The sequence below is a fragment of the Protopterus annectens genome, chromosome 3.part1 (assembly GCF_019279795.1).
Source record: "Protopterus annectens isolate FY-2018-M chromosome 3.part1, PAN1.0, whole genome shotgun sequence".
Taxonomy (NCBI): Eukaryota; Metazoa; Chordata; order Ceratodontiformes; family Protopteridae; genus Protopterus; species Protopterus annectens.
This window is the reverse complement of record NC_056732.1, coordinates 1,282,374,701-1,282,393,611: the sequence shown is the minus strand read 5'-3', so window position 1 is coordinate 1,282,393,611 and position 18,911 is coordinate 1,282,374,701.

Genomic DNA, 18,911 nt, shown 5'->3' with positions numbered 1-18,911 from the left:
CATAATGGAGAACAGCAACAGTTATTCCCCTCCACAAAGGTGGCTTAGCAACAATCCCAGGGAATTATCGACCCATAAGTCTGAACACCCTCATCAATAAAGCCACAGAACGTATCATCATGGACCTCAAAAATAAAGACATAGGCAACCTCCAGACCCTGGATCCAACCAAATTCATTTTTGTCAAGGGCAGATCCTGCCTGTTAAACTGGTGGATTTCTTCAAAAATGTGACCAGGGTCATTGAGGAGAGCAGACCTGAGCACACAGCATACCTCAACTTAGCAAAGGCCTTTGACACAATCCCACACTCAGGCAATACTGATAAGCTTAACAAACTTAATGTAAACCCATTTTTTGTAAGATGAGTTGCCAACTCACTCACAAACCAGTCACACACTATCAAAATGAGTGATTCCACGTCAACCAACAGTTCTGCCACCAACGGGGTGCCACAAGGGTCAGTGCTGGGCCTCCTACTGTTTGGTGTATACTTCTCAGAAGTTTAGGCCAAAACTAAGGGACTGTGGTTGACCAAGTTTGCAGATGACTGCAAACTGGGTGCAATTATTGAATCCCTAGATGATGTCAGTATACATCAGGAGGGTTTTACATAGACCAACAACTGGTGTCTTAGTCATGGTCTCAGACTGAATGCAAAGAAATGCATCATCATTCTCTTTGGTAAAAACAATGTCCCTTCACACTATCAAATTAACAACAATACCCTATGTACCTATGAAGTGGTAAGAGAGCTGGGATCACAATTAGACTGCAACCTTAACTTTGACCACCATGTGTCAAAGCACACTTTATTAGTAAAGGCATCACCTCTAGAGCAAAGGAGGTTATAACCCCTCTATACTCATCACTAATAGGGCCCATAACTGAGTATAATGCCCCTTTCGGCATGTACCGTACAAAGCACCTACAGCAGTTGGAGAGAGAGACCGACTAAAGTCCCTGTCACTATACTCAGTATCATATAGACTTCTTATGGAAGACCTCTGCCTGGCTTACAGAGCAATCTCTGACCCAAACCTAATGAATTTGCTGCACATCCTTAAATCAAATGGGACTAGAACTACCTGTTCCAGGGACCAAAATGTGGCCTTTGACTTGAATAGGGCGTGCTGGAGGGACAGATTTGTCTTCCGGTGACTGCTGTGTCTTTGGATAGTCTGTCAGTTCATGTGAAGCAAAGCACCTCTATGACACTGTTCAAAAGGAATCTGGACGAATGGATGGGGCACCATAAATTCTTACCAGGGATAGCCCTACAACCCACCCGGACATGGTCATTCAATACTAAATACAATCCTAGGTATTGACTAGAGTATCTATAGGATGAAACAGCTAGGCTGGAAATGACCTCTGGGTTGATAGCTTAATAATCTTCTATGATCCTATGATCCTTTGATCAACTGACAGCCCCCTTAAATGGAGATTTCCCAATCCTAGGGGATCACATCAAACTAAACACAGGAACTATATAGACCCACCCCAACCTCCTCACTGTCACTTCTTATAAAGACTGTTCAGCAAACACTCTAGAAATACTATACTTTGTATGGATTCTGCAATTATGCTCTTGGTTCAAATGGACTTCAGTTAAACACCTCTGCAATTCCTAGGCCTCACAGAATTATTAGATAAGCCCACTTGGCCAACTACCACATTGGAGCAGGACTATACCCATGATCTACTATGTACAACAGTTGCACATAGATGCATTGATCTCTTCACGATAATAGGATTAGCCTGTGCAAAATCCTTTCAGTCTGGTTCATCAAGCCCAAAAGTCTTTCTTCTCTGTATGTACTATGCTACCCAAAACATGAAACCAATAATAATCTCTCAGATTTACAGAATTGACTGGAACCCAACATCTAATGCCATTTGCCATAATTCTGCCTTTTCTGCTCAGAAACTATTCTTTCTAACACACAAGGCCTGCTTTTTCTAACTAACAAAAGAAGATTAAAAGGCCAAAAAGCCTTACTCTCTAATGTAAGAATTAAAATTTCCAACTAACAAAAGAAGATTAACAGGCCAATAGCCTTAGTCTCTAATGTAAGAATTAAAATCCCTAGTTAGCAGCTACACTGGTGTTATAGATAAATGAAGCCCTGATTGCAGCTAAAAGTGACCCAAGTTTAACTAGCAATTAGAACACTTAATGATACAGGCAGGGAGGGTAGGTACACCTATTCTAGTAGGGAGAGTGGATCCTCCAAGATCACTCTGCTGCCGTAATGCCAAGTCTTGTCAAGAGAAAGGAGGTTCATCATGGTGCTAGGAAAATATGGACACTGCCACCTGAACAGTGATGGTAGCCTCTATCAACACATGGAACAGCACATGTGTGAATAAGTGACATAAGCAGCCCTTGCAGTGACAAAAATACCCATGTCATCATCAGGGGTGGGCTATATTCTCATTGCTAGGATACAGCGTAGTGCTGCCTGGATGATGGTCCCTTCATACAGAATAGTAACTGACTGATGAAAGGCAAGCAGGCACTAGGACAAAAGCAATAAAAAAAATATGTAACAAAAAACATAATGGCTGATTTATTTGGAAGGAGCACTCTCAGTTTCAAACTTTACACAAATACTGTCTAACTTATGGGGGAAAAGGAAGATAGCCATCAGTTTTCCTGAGGCATCCAATAAACAAAGAATATTTATTGCTTCATCGTCTTTGCTGGAGAAACATAAAATGACTGAATAGGTTCCATATCTTATATGCCAAATGCACCTACTTCCCTTACCAGCTGCCTAGTCCACCATGGATTCAAAGCTCCTTTCAATATCCTGCACTGCCAGCCCACAACTAAATAATACTAACTTCTCTTCAATACCTAACCATAATACCCTTGCTAAATGAATACAAATATTCTTTTTTAAGACTTTTTTCTAGAAATCATTTCTCAAACTTCTTAACAAGACAGACAAAAGAAGCTCTCCAAATACAATAAATTATACCTTGATTTTCTAACAAATACCAGCTCCGGTTATAGCCAGACCACCGCCTCGCTTCATTAACCTTTCCCTTTCTTCTGGCTTATTTTTCCAATCACTTCAAACATGCACACATTATACCCCTCCCAAATCTTCACAACCCAAATGGACCCCAGGATTGACCAATACCTCTTTACCAAGAATCTTTGAAAAATATTTTAACAAAAGTTAGTTGATCATATTAATAAATGCAGCCTATTTACAGACAGTCAGTATAGCTTTGGATCTGATTATAATATTTTAACTGGACTTCATACCATGATTAATGCCATCTACAATATTAGCAATCTTCATTTTACAGGTGATTTATGTTTTTGAGATGACCAAAGCCTTTGATACTATAAACTCCAAATTTGTGTCAATAAACTCAAAGCAATGATTTTCAGTCCAGCTTCTCAACAAATTCAAGGTAATAAATTTCAGTCTAGGTGTACTACAATGATTAAAGAATTACCTATACAACCAAGCATTCCAACTTATCACTGACTTTAAAATCTCTAATATAGTGACTCTCACATCAGGCATTCTAGAGGATCTGTGGTTGGTCCCTACTCTCTTCTATCACTTTCTTAATAGCTTACTACTCCTCAGCAAAACAAATTGCCCACATCCCTACAAACAAAACTATAGACTATTTTCACATCACTCTAGAGCTAGATATCCTAAAATGATGTCACTGTGAATATCAAATGAAAAGAAGTTGCATGATTTTAGTAACAAACAAAAAACTACAGCAGCCATGCCGAATTAACATAATCAATGTACTAGAAAACACTTTGTCATAATTTTCACATCAGATAACTTGCCCTAAACCTTAAATCAAGCCTCACCTTTCAACATCATACCGAATTCAGGATCAACAAAGTATTTTCCCAACTCAAACTCGTACAGAAAAAAATAAATCTGTCATCTGCTGAAGAAAGGATGACTATTACCAAAAAGTGTTACTCCTAAAGCAAGAAATTGTGGTTTGCATCATTAAAAAATGCTAACTGAGACCCTGTGACTGCATGTCTTTCAACATTTCCTTTTACACTGATTATACAACTCAAAAGCTCACCACTGCTCTCTAAACTAATATTAAAATCAGTACTTATGCACTTAGACATCCAAACTAGGATGTTTTATCCCTAAAAGACCCTTATTCTAAGCAATCTCTGCTGAAGCAACATTTTTTAACTGATCTGTTTGCTGAAATAGTTGACCCCAGAACTAAAAAAGAAACAATTACTGCATAACCATACTATGAAACATTGAAACATCCCCCACCCCCCACATCCCCCACACCCACTGGAATTAATATACCAACTCTGAGGTTGCACAACAGTGATGAAAAAGGCAATCTCCACTTTTGTCGAAGGTGGTTTCTTTTGAATATAGACATGATTCCTAAAGATAGACAATGACCCTATTTGGCCTCCTGAGGTTAGAATGGAGTATTGTTCCCACCTCAGCAGACATGTGAGATTCCAGACATTCTTCAATCTTCCCAGGTCTTCCTACTGACCATTGCCCAAGTGGTCAGCTTGTGATCTTAACTTTATAATGACTGCATCTTTACTGACACTGTGTCCTTCCATTTCATCAGCTGAACTGTCCATCCCTTTGGCTGCTAAGGATTGCATTAATTTTAAATGCCCCATTCTACATGAATGCGACTAAAGCTGCCCAGATTGCACAATGAGCATAAGAGGGGCTGATAATGTGTACATCTTCCATGATTAAAGGTACTAATTCTTCACATAAAAGCAGCCTTTAACCTGCTGGAGAAGCTCTAATTCAGACTCACACCTTTAGTATCATGTGAACAATGCATTGTTAGACAATATCCTAGCACCTATGTGAAAGAGATATAGTACTGTTGCTAACGGTACTGGTTTGGTTCTAATCAAGTCCTCTTCTGCCATCTAAATACCAGATATCATATTAGTGACTGGAGTGAAAGGCTATGCTTAGCTGGATGGAGCATTTTTATGAAATAAATAAAAGCTTAAAGGCCACATTATAGGCCTTCCTTGTACTAGGGGCCCATGATTCTTTTATTGAGCAGCCTGCCTGAACCACTAGTTAGTAGTACCTCTGGAAATACTCCTCTTTTTGCTTGATCCACTTCTGTATCCAGTTTCCTGAACATATGAACCTTTAACCATGATAATCTGTCAGTAATGTCATGGGTTACTCCTGGCGGTATAAAAAATAATGGCAGAAATATCTTTAAATTTTAAGTTTTTTCTCAAAACTTGCATTGTATCTGTCTTTGGCCTAGCACTCTTGTGTGGGGTCATTTACTGCACTGTTATATCTTGTTGATACTTGTGAACCTCTGCTATCTCTGAAAAAAACAAAAAAAATCTTGCTTTTTTCCCACTTTTCTGAGATTTAAAAAAGTTCAGTTACAGCCTTGCTGTTCTTGAACTGTTTGTAAGTTTCTTGGAGGCCATTTTTTGCTTGGGCTAAAGGGAAGTCTCTCTGTTGATCAGTGGCAGTGAAAAACATTGAGCAGCCTGCCTGCCCCTGTGGGAGTGGTTACTGACTTGAAACTGTAGTTTTATTGGCCATTTTGGGTCAATTCCAAACTCCTTCATCTTCCTCTCTTAAAACCCTCTTTTGCGTGGTTTTGCGCGTTTTTGTGCATAGCGCAACAGCGGGTAGCCCCGCCTAATTCGGTTTAAACTATTCCTGGCTCCACAAAGCCTGCTCTTCACTTTTTCCCTTAGAACTGCTCTATCTCTCAATTTAAACACCATATTCTCATTCTAAGGCCCTTCACTGGTCCAATTAAGTAATCCTACAAGTTAGCACTATTAAACCATAAGCACTACTTACTCTTATACTCTCTACGATTACCCTGTCCTCTATTGGTCCATCTTAAATTCAGTTTCCCTATATTACTCTAGCATGTCCAAAGGTCAGTCAATGGTTTCCTCTCCAGTCCAGCTGGCGAATCTGGGAATTTTGAGGCAATGTTACAACTGTCTCGTGTACATGGACAACCCTCTCCTCCTCCAAACAGGTTCAAATATATGTGAGAGATGCAACTATTTAGCCAAACTGGAGGCTGAGCTCTCTCATCTCAAAACTGGTGTAACCAGTCAGGAGGAGAAGGTAACCTCACACAACACAATTCCAGTATCACATAGTCCCACCACATCAGTGAACCAAACACATAAATACACAAAAACATACTCGGAGGCTCTAAATAAAAATCTACCTAAGCAACAGAGACCTCCAAAGCAGACATCCAAGCAAACACTACCTCAAAACAAAACACGCACAACACATAGCCCACAAAGTCAGTGTGCCAAGCAGCCACAGCCCTTAAGGCTGAATAACACACCTGATACACTTGTAATAGGTGACTCTATTGTCAGACACACTGACGTCCCGCTCACCAGGCTGAATAAAGAGAAGGTCATGGTGAGCTGCCTGTCGGGTGCTAGGATCCACCACATAACGCAAGCACTCAGGTCACTCCAAAGCAAATACAATTATATCTCAGTCATTGTACATGCTGGTGTGAATGACCTGAGACGTACCTCCCTGGACTACATGAAAAGAGACATAGAGGAGCTCTCTGATCATGTAGCCCAGGCTGGTATGACCCTGACCTTGAGCAGCATCTTACCCTCACCTAGAATGATGCCACAGTACAAAGACAAAATGATCGATTTTAACAATTGGCTAAAATTTTGGTGTCATTCAAAGGGGATCCAGTGTCTGTCAGCCTGGGATAACATGCTCGGCAAGCCACGTTGCTTCGCTAGGGACGGCTTGCACCTGTCACCACTGGGCTTTCGGATATTGGCAAAGGCTCTTGCCACCCCCATAGTGCCTTTTTTAGGCAAGGCTCAAAAGTCAAACCCACCCCCATAGACAGCACAAGGAACAAGAAGCTAAGGGTAATGCTGCTTAACGCCAGAAGTCTTAACCTCAAGATGCACGCACTCGAAGCTCTCCTCAGTATGGAGAACATCGATATCTGTGCAGTGACAGAAATCTGGTTCAAGGCTCCAGAGAGCACCCCAGCACTACCAGGCTATATCTCATATCATGCTTTTCGGCCCCAAAACCCGGACCGAACCACAAAAGGAGGGGGAGTTTCCATATTTATCAAGGATATCCACACCTCCAGGTTAGTGGCATTGCACGAAGTATCGGAGACCATCCATGTGCAACTAACAGTGGGCAAGACTGCTTTTCAGTTTATAGCATCCTACAGACCACCCTCTCAAAGTCAGGAATCCCACTCTGCTTTCCTGAAAACATTGGAGAACATGAAGATCTCTCCGAACACCATTATATTGGGTGACTTCAACTACCCAAACATAGACTGGGAGCATTACTCAAGCCCCAGCACCTTAGCCCAAAGGTTCCTGGAATTTATAAACTCAAATGCTATGGAACAACTAGTCACCACTCCCACAAGAGGGGAAAACATACTAGACTTAACATACAAGGCCATGTCAAACCCAGAGCTGTTGGACATGCTACACTTAAAGAAATCCCAATCCCTCAGAGCTACACGCTCCAGGGATCTAAACCTTGTCATCACAATAAACAAAACATGCTGGAGGGATAGGTTCCTGACCCAGAGACTCCCCAGACTCTGGAATAGATTGCCCATACATGTCAAGCAGAGTGCCTCTTTGGACCTCTTCAAGAGGAACCTTGACGATTGGATGGGAGAAAGGAAATTCACCCCAGGGATCATGTCAGTCGCCCTGCTAAACAGGGGTCCAGGAAAGTAAATAATGTGGGAAGAAATAGCCAGGGAATTGTTATGGCTAGGCTTGTATAGGCCCTAGGGTTGATAGCCTAGTACCAACCTATGAGCCTATGAACCTACGAAGACCTTATCATTACCAACATGGGGACTCTATGCTCCATACCAGAAGTATATCCCTCATTGGTAAGATCAGACCATAAATTAATTTCACTGGATATCCACATCCCGACCCCACCCCCAGCCCAGAAAATCACAGTGAAAAACTTCTCAAAAGCGAACTTCTCACTTCTCAAAACCAAAGTGGAATCCTTCAAGGCCCCAGGGCCAGTGGAAACTACGACCCAAACTGCAGAATCCTATATAAACGCATTCTACGGACATCTCCAGGAATGCATGGATCATGCTATCCCAAACAAAACCAAGACCCAATCATCCAAAGGCAGGCATCCAGTCTGGTGGACCCCTGCCATAAATAAACTGTACAACAGAAGGAGGAAGCTACTACATGATAGAGCAAAATCCCTAATAGGGAAGGCATCTCTGATCAGTACTAGCAAAAAATTACGATCCCTCATAAAATCCTCCAAGGCCAGCTTCGAGAGAAAAATTGCGCAGGACACCAAAGACAATCATAAGGCTTTTTTCAGTTATGTTAGGAACCTGGGATGCAACTCCCAGACTTGTTCTGAGTTGATTCTAAACAACAAAAAATACACTGAACCCACAGACATCGCCAATATCCTGGCAGACAGGTTCAGTGCAAACTTCTCCACCCCCTACCCCCCAAAAGAGCAAGTATCTATCCCGGCAGAGGGCTGCCTCCCAAACATCTCTGATGCTCAGGTGAAGGCTGCCCTCTCCAAAGCAAAAAACACTGCTTCCATGGGACCAGATGGCGTCCTGGGTTTCATCCTACATGAACTCCAAGAGGAACTAATCCCTCAAATAAAACAGCTATACAATCTCAGCCTCACTACAGGATATGTGCCCACAGAATGGCGTACAGCAACAGTGGTCCCACTCCACAAAGGTGGAGCCTCTACGGAACCTGGAAACTATCGCCCCATAAGCCTGACTAGCTTAGTCTGCAAGGCTATGGAGAGGATCATCATGGAGCTCATATACAAAGACATTGGGGACCTACAGACACTAGATCCTAACCAGTTCAGCTTTGTCAAGGGCAGATCCTGCCTTTTGAACCTGGTTGACTTCTTCGAAACAGTCACCAAAGCCATAGATGAAGGGAAGGTAGTCCACACAGCCTATCTGGACCTTGCAAAGGCATTTGACACAATACCCCACTCAGGCATCATAGATAAGCTATCCAGCTTAAATATAAACCCCTATGTCACAAGATGGGTCGCAAACTGGCTCAAAGACAGAACCCACAGAGTGAGAGTTGCTGGAGCCATGTCAGACTCGAAACCGGTCACAAGTGGCATCCCACAGGGTTCTGTCCTGGGACCACTCTTGTTCGGTATATAGTTTTCCGAGGTACAGGCAAACGTGGGAGGACTATGGCTCACTAAGTTCGCAGATGACTGCAAACTGGGCGCCATAATCGACTCTCCAGCTGACACAAACATCCTTCAAAAAGGTCTCACAGAGATAGATAACTGGTGCCAGCGCCATGGTTTAAAGCTAAATGCCAAAAAATGTATAGTCATACCCTTTGGCAAAAACAATGTGCCCACAAATTACCACATAGGCGGAAACCCATTAAGTACAGAGAAAGTTATTAGGGACCTGGGGACCCAAGTTGATAGCAATCTCTCCTTTGAAAACCACATTGCCAAAGTGGTTAGAAAGACCTTCTACATAGCCCACCTCATCACGAAGGGTTTCACATCTAGATCAAGAGAGGTAATCGTGCCCCTTTATTCATCCCTCATCAGGCCCATCATAGAATACAATGCCCCTTTTGGGATGTACCTTACCTGACACCTGCAGCAATTAGAAAGACCCCAAAAGTATCTCACCAAGAGGATCAAGGGTCTCAAACAGATGCCATATGCTGCTTGGTTAAAAAAACTCCAGCTCTACTCAGTTGCATACCGCCTACTTCGAGGCGATCTATGCCTGACATACAAAGCTATGTCAAATCCAGAATTAATGGACATGCTCCACCTCAGTAAATCTAAATCCCTTAGAGCCACACGCTCGAGGGACTTGAACCTCAGCACAGAAATAAATAGAACTTGCTGGAGGGACAGGTTCATAACCCAGAGGCTCCCTTTGCTCTGGAATAGAATTCCAGTTCATGTGAGGCAGAGCACCTCACTGAATCTCTTCAAGACGCATCTCGATAGGTGGATGGGGGATCGTAGGTTTGTCCCAGGGATTACTCCGTGTCACTATTAGACAGAGGCACAGTAAAGTAAACCTTAAAAAGGGCACAGTATACTCAAATCAAGGGGTGGCGTAAGCCATACAGAATCGGGCTAGGCTTATAATTGCCCCAGGGCAGATAGCCTAGTATGAACCTATGAACCTATGAACCTATAAATGTTGAGGGCCTGATCTTCAAAAACATTTATACCATTTCAGATTTGAAACACCTGCTTTTTCAATGACTAAGCCACAGCCTGGTTATCAGTACAGAATGCTGTTCTCTCACTGGCTAACCGCTGTGCTGATATCACTGATGCTGTCCATGAGGGCATCATCTCCAAAAATTTTATATACTTACCTGTCTCTGAATGTATCCAAGCTTCAAGGAAAAGATTTCAGAACCACCTACCCTCAAGATATGCCTCCCCCTACCATGCCTATTGGTCCAGATATGGGCTATCTAAGTAATCCTCCTGTCAAAAACATAGTGCTCAAGAAACACAGCAAAACCCAATATCTGTAGGTTCATAGATTCATAGGTGTGTACTAGGCTAATGGCCCTGGGGCCTTTACAAGCCTAGACCATAGGATTACCCTGGCATCATGCCACCTGACCTTAGTTCCCAGTGCCTCTGTCGAGTAAAGCCACTGGAGTGATCCCTGGGGTGAACTTTCTATTTCCCATCCACTCATCAAGATTTTTCTTGAAGACGGCCAGTGAGGTACTCTGCTTGACATGTATGGGAGTCCATTCCATAGAATGGGCAGTCTCTGGGTTATGAACCTGTCCCTCCAGCATGTTCTGTTGATTGTGGTAATGAAGTTGAGGTCTCTGGAGTATGTGGTGCGGAGGGATTGGGATTTCTTTAGATGTAGCATTTCTAACAGAGCTGGGTCAGGCATGGCTTTATAAGTCAAGCAGAGATCACCTCTAAGAAGGCGATATGAGACATAGAATAATTGGAGTTTTTTTAGTCCGTCCATATAGGACACATGTTTAAGGCCTAGGATCCTCTTTGTGAGGTACTTTTGAGGCTTCTCCAGTTGTTGTGGGTGTTTAGTGTGGTGCATGCCTAATGGGGCATTGTACTTAATGATTGGCCTAATGAGGGAAGAGTAAAGGGATACAATGACCTCTTTCTTCCTGAATGCAAAACCCTTAATAATGAGATGTGCCACATAAAAGGACTTTCTGACCACAAGTAGCAATATGGTGGTCAAAAGAGAGGTTGCTGTCAACCTGTGTTCCCAGATCTCTTATAATGCCTACTGTGTTCAGTAGACTACCATCGATGTGGTAATTTATGGGAATCGCGTTTTTCCCGAAGGGGATGACTACACATTTTTTGACAATGAGCTTAAGGCCATGGTTCTGACACCAGTCATTGGTCTCAGTCAGGCATTTCTGTAAGGATGTCAGCATCACTCGGGGAGATAATAATAGCTTCCAACTTACAATTGTATATGAACTTTGTCAGCCAGAGTCCCCTCGTGTTGGCCTGGACTTCACAGAAGTAGATACCAAACAGTAGAGGACCCAGGACTGAACCCTGTGGGACTCCACTCATGACTGATCGACAGTCTGACTTGGACTCAGCTACTTTCACACTGTGGGTTCTATTTGTGATCCAGTTTGCAACCCACCTAGTCATATAGGAGATGATGCCTAGCTTAGTGAGTTTTTCTATGATTCCTGAGTAGGGAATGGTATCAAAGGCCCTGGCCAGATCAAGGTAGGCTGTATGAACCACCTTGCCTTCATCCACAGCTCTGGTGACTGACTCAAAGAAGTCGACCAAGTTGAGCAGACATGCTCTACACTTCACAAAACCAAACTGTGTGGGATGCAGAGTTTGGAGATTCCCTATATCCTTGTTTATTAGGTCCATGATGATGCGTTCCATAGCTTTGCATATCAGGCTCGTCAGGCTAATGGGGTGATAGTTCCCAGGGTCTGTAGTCACTCCTCCTTTGTGGAGAGAGCTGACTGTAGCAGTGTGCCATTTCATAGGGAGAAAGCCTGAGGTGAGGCTGTGATTGAACAGGGCACACAGGTGAGGTGCCAGTTCACTCTGTAGTTCATGTAGAACACAGCCAGGGATATTGTCAGGTCCCATAGAAGCTGTATTCTTTGATTCTTTGCCTTGGACAGTGCTGTTTTAACCTGTGCAGCAGTAATACTGGGTGCCTGGCAATCTACTGGTATTGTGACTGGTCCCTTTGGGGGGGGGGGTAAAGTTGGCACTGAATCTGTCGGCCAGTATATTGGCAATATCTGTTGGCTCGGTATAGGAGGTACCATTGTGCAGTAGCTCAGAGCAAATCTGGGTATTGCTGTAGAGATTCTTTACATAACTGTAGAAGGCCTTGTGGTTTTCTTTACTATCTGCTGCATTTGTTTTCAAAGCTAGCTTTTGAGGATTTCAGGAGGGATCTCAACTTTTTGTTGAGGCTGATAAGGGATTTTTTCCAGTCTTGGGAATTCACCTTATTCCACATCAGTTTCCTCCTTCTGTTGTAGAATTTGTTTATGGCAGGGAAGCACCAGGTTGGCTTCCTTTATTTGGAGGAGACCATCTTTGTTCTGTTGGGTATGGTGAGATGCATGCATTTGTGTATGTGTTCGTACAGTGCACTGGTGTATGATTCGGTGGTCATGCAACTGATCTCCATTTGTATGGGTGCCTTGAAATTAGCCACCTCTGTTTTTAGGAGCCCAAAGTTAACTTTGAAGAAGTTTTTCATGGTGGTTACCTTTGCGGTAGGGTTTGGGGGTGGGAGGAATGTGGATTTCCAAGGTGATTAGTTTGTGGTTGGATCTAACCATGGAGGGGTTGACTATTGGTGTACAGCAATGGTCACTCATGTTAGAAATAACCAGGTCAAGGATGTTGCTACTTCTAGTGGGGATCAGAATGAGCTGGTCCAGGGCACTGGAATTAATGAATTCCAGGAAACGTAGGGCAAGTGTATTGGTACATGAGTAGTTTTCCCAGTTAATGGAGGGGTAGTTGAAGTCGCTCAGTATGAGAGCGTTAGGTTAGACCCTAATATTCTCCAGGGTGCTTAGAAATGTAGAGTGTGAATCTTGGGACATGGTTGGGGACCTTTAGCAAGCTACGACCTGAATTGCTGTCTTACCCAATGTTAGCTGCACCTGAAGTATCTCAGATGAGCTATGTTTGGCTACTAGTCTGGAGGTGTGTGCATCCTTTATGAATATGGAAACACCACTGCCTTTGGAGTTTCGTTCCAAGTTCTGGGGCCGAAAAGTTTGGAATGAGTAATAGCCTGGTAGTGCAGGGGTGCTTTCTGCTGCCTTGAACCAGGTCTCTGTTATGGCACAAATGTCAATGTTCTCCATTTTAAGGAGTGCTTCAAGCGAGTGAATTTTGAGATTTAGACTTCTAGCATTGAGCAGTATGACCCTCAGACTGCATTTGTTTGTAGCTGTTCCTGTGATAATTTGGTCTTTGGAACACCACCTAAAAAAGGCACTATAGGGGTGGCAAGAGCCTTGGCCAGTATCCAGAACCCAGGGCTGACAGATGACGGCCATCTCTGGCAAAGCATCGAGGTCTGTCAATCATGTCATCCCAGGCAGACAGATACTGGATCCCCTTAGAATGACACCAGAAACTAAGCCAGTTGTTGAAATCAATAATTTTCTGCTTGTACTGTGGCATCATTCTGGGTGATGATAAAATGCTGCTCAGGGCTAGGGTCATACCTACCTGGACTACATAATCAGAGAGCTCCTCCATGTCTCTTTTCATGTAGTCCAGGGTGGTGCCCTGACTGCACTTGTTACTCTGACTCCATGATGCTTTTCTTCCCCACTTTAAGTAAACCAGCAAGTGACCTGGTAAAAGTCCTGTCTGGGGCTATGAAAACTTAGCCTAGTAAGGACATCACCTCTTCTACTCATCTTTTCCATCCTAGCAGATGGATGATCCTAGTCCTCAAAGACTCTATGTATCTCAAATGACCGCATTGTCTGGGCTTGTAAGAGACTTTCCCAGCCCTGAAAAGTGCAGTTTCACAGGGCTTTCCAGTTTGTCTAATTCCAGTGGAACTTCCATTTCTTGGCACAACTGCTTGCAGGCCATAATCCCTTGCTTCATCCATTCTACCCTTGTCTGATGATCAGAAAATCATCCAGGTAATGCTATTCCTGTTGGACCTCCTTCCTCCAATATATGATGCATGACCATACCGACTTTCCATCACACATCCCATTCACATGGCTTTGTCTAAAAAACATTTACCCCTCCAAGGTCATACCTAAGCATGTTGGAAACAAATGGGGAGGAGATGAAAGACCACCTCTGTGTCTAATTTTGTTAGTCATGGGTCAGGCATCACCCAAATAATCTGAACTGCATCATCCATTGATGTGTGTTTCACCATCGCCACCTTCCTATCAGTGCCAACATTCATGAATGTCTTCTGCATATCACAGGTGGTGAATCAGGATACTTCACTTGATTGACAACACTTTCATCGAGCACTGAATAACTGAATGCAAACCTACAAAACAACTTTTGCAGAACCTAGGAGGTAATCTCTTTTTGTAGGTGTGAAAGCCCTCTGCACCCTACATATGGAAGGGCACCTTCCATATACCCTGAACTTAAATGTACCTACTCCAAGGTTGCACAGTATTGGAGAAAAAAAATGTCTGTTGGTGAAATCCATTTGCTGGTTTGTGTTTGATCACTCAGCACTCTATAAAAGTGCTGTCTCTCACATGACAGCCACCCATGAATCACGTGGAATTCACCAGCCACTACTTGCATACTAAGCCCAGTAGTAAAACTTTGAAATGATAAAATAGTTATATATCAAATGGTTCTTCCAGTTTGATTGCCTGCATCTCTTTATTTCTGTGAGACACATACCACCTATGCCCAGTCTTTCACTGATTTTGTTTCTTTGATATACTACCTTCCACCTGGAGAAACCATCCTCAATGGAAACCTGTACTTAAATCCATGCACCAGAAATTGTGTCACTTATGAATTAGGGTAGTTTCTCAGTATATTCCATGTGGCATGTCACCCTCAACCTCCATTTGTGACCCTTGTCCCACCCAGAAAGACACTCTTTAGCTGTATGGTCACCATCATTAAAAATGTGCTTCACCTGTCCATCCCTAAAAGACCCTATTGCCCCTTACTATCCACTTCTAGCTAAAGGAAAGCTGACCTGACTACAGCTCCCTGTGACTTGAAACACCTACTAACCGGATGTGACCCTTCCACTATGTGAATATGTCTGTGTATGAATAGGTAGGCTGTCTTTTTACATTTTCCAACTGTTGGCAACAGAGACATCTGTGTTTTATCTCTGGTAACCTTAATTCTCACTCGCATGTTTGGGTACCTCATGTGTACCTTAATATTTTTCTATCAGTCTAAGCTTCCTGAACTGCTGGTGACACTTTTACCATTCTTAATGTTCTTGGTTCCTGGGAGTATCCTTTCTAATGAGACCAGTTATCTCTGGTCTTTGCTCTGCATCTGGTTCTGGACTGATGGAGCAGTGACCAGTCCTGCCCACCTGACTGTTACATTTTGGCATTCAAAGAGATATAATAGATTCACATATTCATCCCACCAAATTCTTTCTTTGACTGTCCATGAAATAAAGGTTGCAACATATAACATCTGTCATTCCTAGCTATTCACCAGTTTCTACTTCTTATGTTTTCTTACCAAACACTTAGCATAGCTATGTTCTCATGCAAAATCAGAAGGCCCATAAAGAAACTGTGGTTACTCCCAACATGTCCTGTTGCTGTGTCACTGTTAATTCTACTTACACTATTTTCACATTCTTCATGATCTTACTCATTTTTCAAACTCTTTGTAGCCTGCCCATACCCTTGTTACCTAATGAATCAGAAAAGGAATTACTGTTTTTATTAATCGATTTAAGCTCATCTTATGCCAACACAGTCTCATCATCAGCAAGTTCTATGGTCTTACCTGCTTTTATGCCTTTGTTGTACAGGGTGTGTCCCTCAGCTAATAGTTGTATAACTGCTCCTATGCCTTTGTTGTACAGGGTGTGTCCCTCAGCTAATAGTTGTATAACTGCTCCTATGCCTTTGTTTTATGGGATGTGTCCCTCAGCTAATAGCTGTATAACTGCTCCTATGCCTTTGTTGTAAAGGGTGTGTCCCTCAGCTAATAGTTGTATAACTGCTCCTATGCCTTTGTTGTACAGGATGTGTCCCTCAGCTAATAGTTCTATAACTGCTCCTATGCCTTTGTTGTACAGGGTGTGTCCCTCAGCTAATAGTTGTATAACTGCTCCTATGCCTTTGTTGTACAGGGTGCATCCCTCAGCTAATAGTTGTATAACTGCTCCAATGCCTTTGTTGTACAGGGTGCATCCCTCAGTTAATAGTTGTATAACTGCTCCTATGCCTTTGTTGTACAGGGTGTGTCCCTCAGCTAATAGTTGTATAACTGCTCCTATGCCTTTGTTGTACAGGGTGCATCCCTCAGCTAATAGTTGTATAACTGCTCCTATGCCTTTGTTGTACAGGGTGTGTCACTCAGCTAATAGTTGTATAACTGCTCCTATGCCTTTGTTGTACAGGGTGTGTCCCTCAGCTAATAGTTGTATAACTGCTCCTATGCCTTTGTTGTATGGGGTGTGTCCCCCAGCTGATGGTTGCATAACTGTTCCTATACCTTTAACCACAAAAATGCCTCATGTAGTGTCATATGAATATGAAACTTTACCTTAACTTAGAATAGATAAACAAACAAAGTAAAATTACTCAATTCACTTTAATAAATAAAAAAAGACTAGTTAAGTGCCTTTGTCCCAGTAACTCTTGGACATGGCATATCCTTAAGGAATCTTGGGAATTTCTTACCAAGAATAAACCACAATTTTATTCCACTACTTATGGTTTTTCCACTGTGAATGTGGTGGATCTTTTTACTTGCATTCCGCACAGTATTGTGTTAGACCTATTTCATGAAGCAATTATTGAACTAACCAGTCTGGACAATAATCTTGTTCATTTTATTGTTGATGGAATGGACATTATTTTGAACAATAACATTATTTATTTTGAAGGGGAATTCTTCTGTCAAGTACAAGCAGTGGCCATGGGAGTCAACTGTCCACCTATGTACGCAAACCTAGTTATGTACTGTTGGGAGAAGTGGAACTTATTGGGTTCCGCTTTTGCCAACTATTGGCACATTAACCTATGTTACCTTGATGATATATTTATACTTTGGAAAGATGAAAATTTTGAAGTAGAACAGTTTATGTCCTATATTAACAACAGTTGTTCCTTTTTTAAAATTTACACATAATCATTCTAATGATTCTATTGATTTTTTGGATGTTACTCTGTATAAGGACCTTTGGAAAGGAAGTTTAGATTGAGGATCCATAGGAAATCTACTTTCTCTAACTGTTACTTGGAATACGATAGTTGTCATCCCTTTTACACTGACAGGAACATTCACAAGGGTCAACTTATATGGGCTTCCAGAATGTGCTCAAACTTTGACAATTTTAAAATTGAAATAGACCTCATTACTTCTGTGTTCCTAGAAAGAGGATACCCCCCCCCCCGATATTTTGGGGAAGACACTTCAGGAGATTTTGAACTTATGACAACCCATTTTCTGGTCAGGAGGTGGACTCTATTCAGCCTCTCTTATTATTACTTTTGGGCCATCATCAACTAAGATTAAAACAATCATTAGACACAGCTGGAATATTTCTAAGGTAGATGAACACTTTTTTAAGACTGTAGGTGATGCTCCACACTTTGCATATAAAATTGATGTAACTTGAAAAATCTGTTTGAACATCCTAGTTTATTAAATTGCTTTAAGTTACGTAAAGGCACTAGAAGATATGGTACATGTGACTAGTGCTAATTTGTACGACAGCAAGACTCCATTACAGTGGAAGAACCCCCTTGTAGAATCTACTTGGCTGACGGTGGTTCAAATGGAGTGGTATATATTGCTATGTGTAACAACTGCCCAGATTTCTATACTGGAAAAACAGAAAGACAACTGCAAAAAAGAATTTATGAGCATAATTATGCTATTTCTAAAGGAGACAACAATAATTCTTTGTTTAAACATACTGCTGTATGTACTGGCCCTGCAAAATTTTATTTTGGCATTTGGAATTAGTTGTGAACAATAATAAGAGGGTCCTTGAGAGACAAAATTAGAATTTAAGGAATTCACTTGACAGTTAAAACTTAATGCTTCAATTTGCCCAGGTCTTAATGACCACATTTCTATTGTCCCTGTGTTTAAATTAAGAGCTGCAACCTGTGATTTACTATTTTTTCCATTATTTTTTTACTATTTTTTTACTACTTTTTACTATCTTTTTACCAGACTTATTGTTCATTATTGTTGTATAAGTTGGTCTTTTATGATGTGGTATTTAGTTCCAACAGTGTGTTCACATACATTTTTTAGTATACCTTTAAGATTTAATGATTAATTTATGTTAATTGAATGTAATTGGTTTTACTATATAAGTGATAGGTTTGTGGTACATTGTTAGTTCTGATTAAGTCTAAGAGTTATTGGGATGAAAGTGCTTAACTAGTCTTTTTTTATTTATTAAAGTAAATCGAGTGATTTTACTGTGTTGTTTTATGTTTTCTGGGTGAAGGTAAAGTTTCCCATTCATACAACACTACGTGAGGCATTTTTATGGTAATTGGTTCTTGTTCAGCTGCATGCTCACACTCCTTATTGTCTTTTGCTCTATGTTTTTGTTGCATGGAGCATGTCCCTCAGCTGATGGTTGCATTTTCTCCTTAAT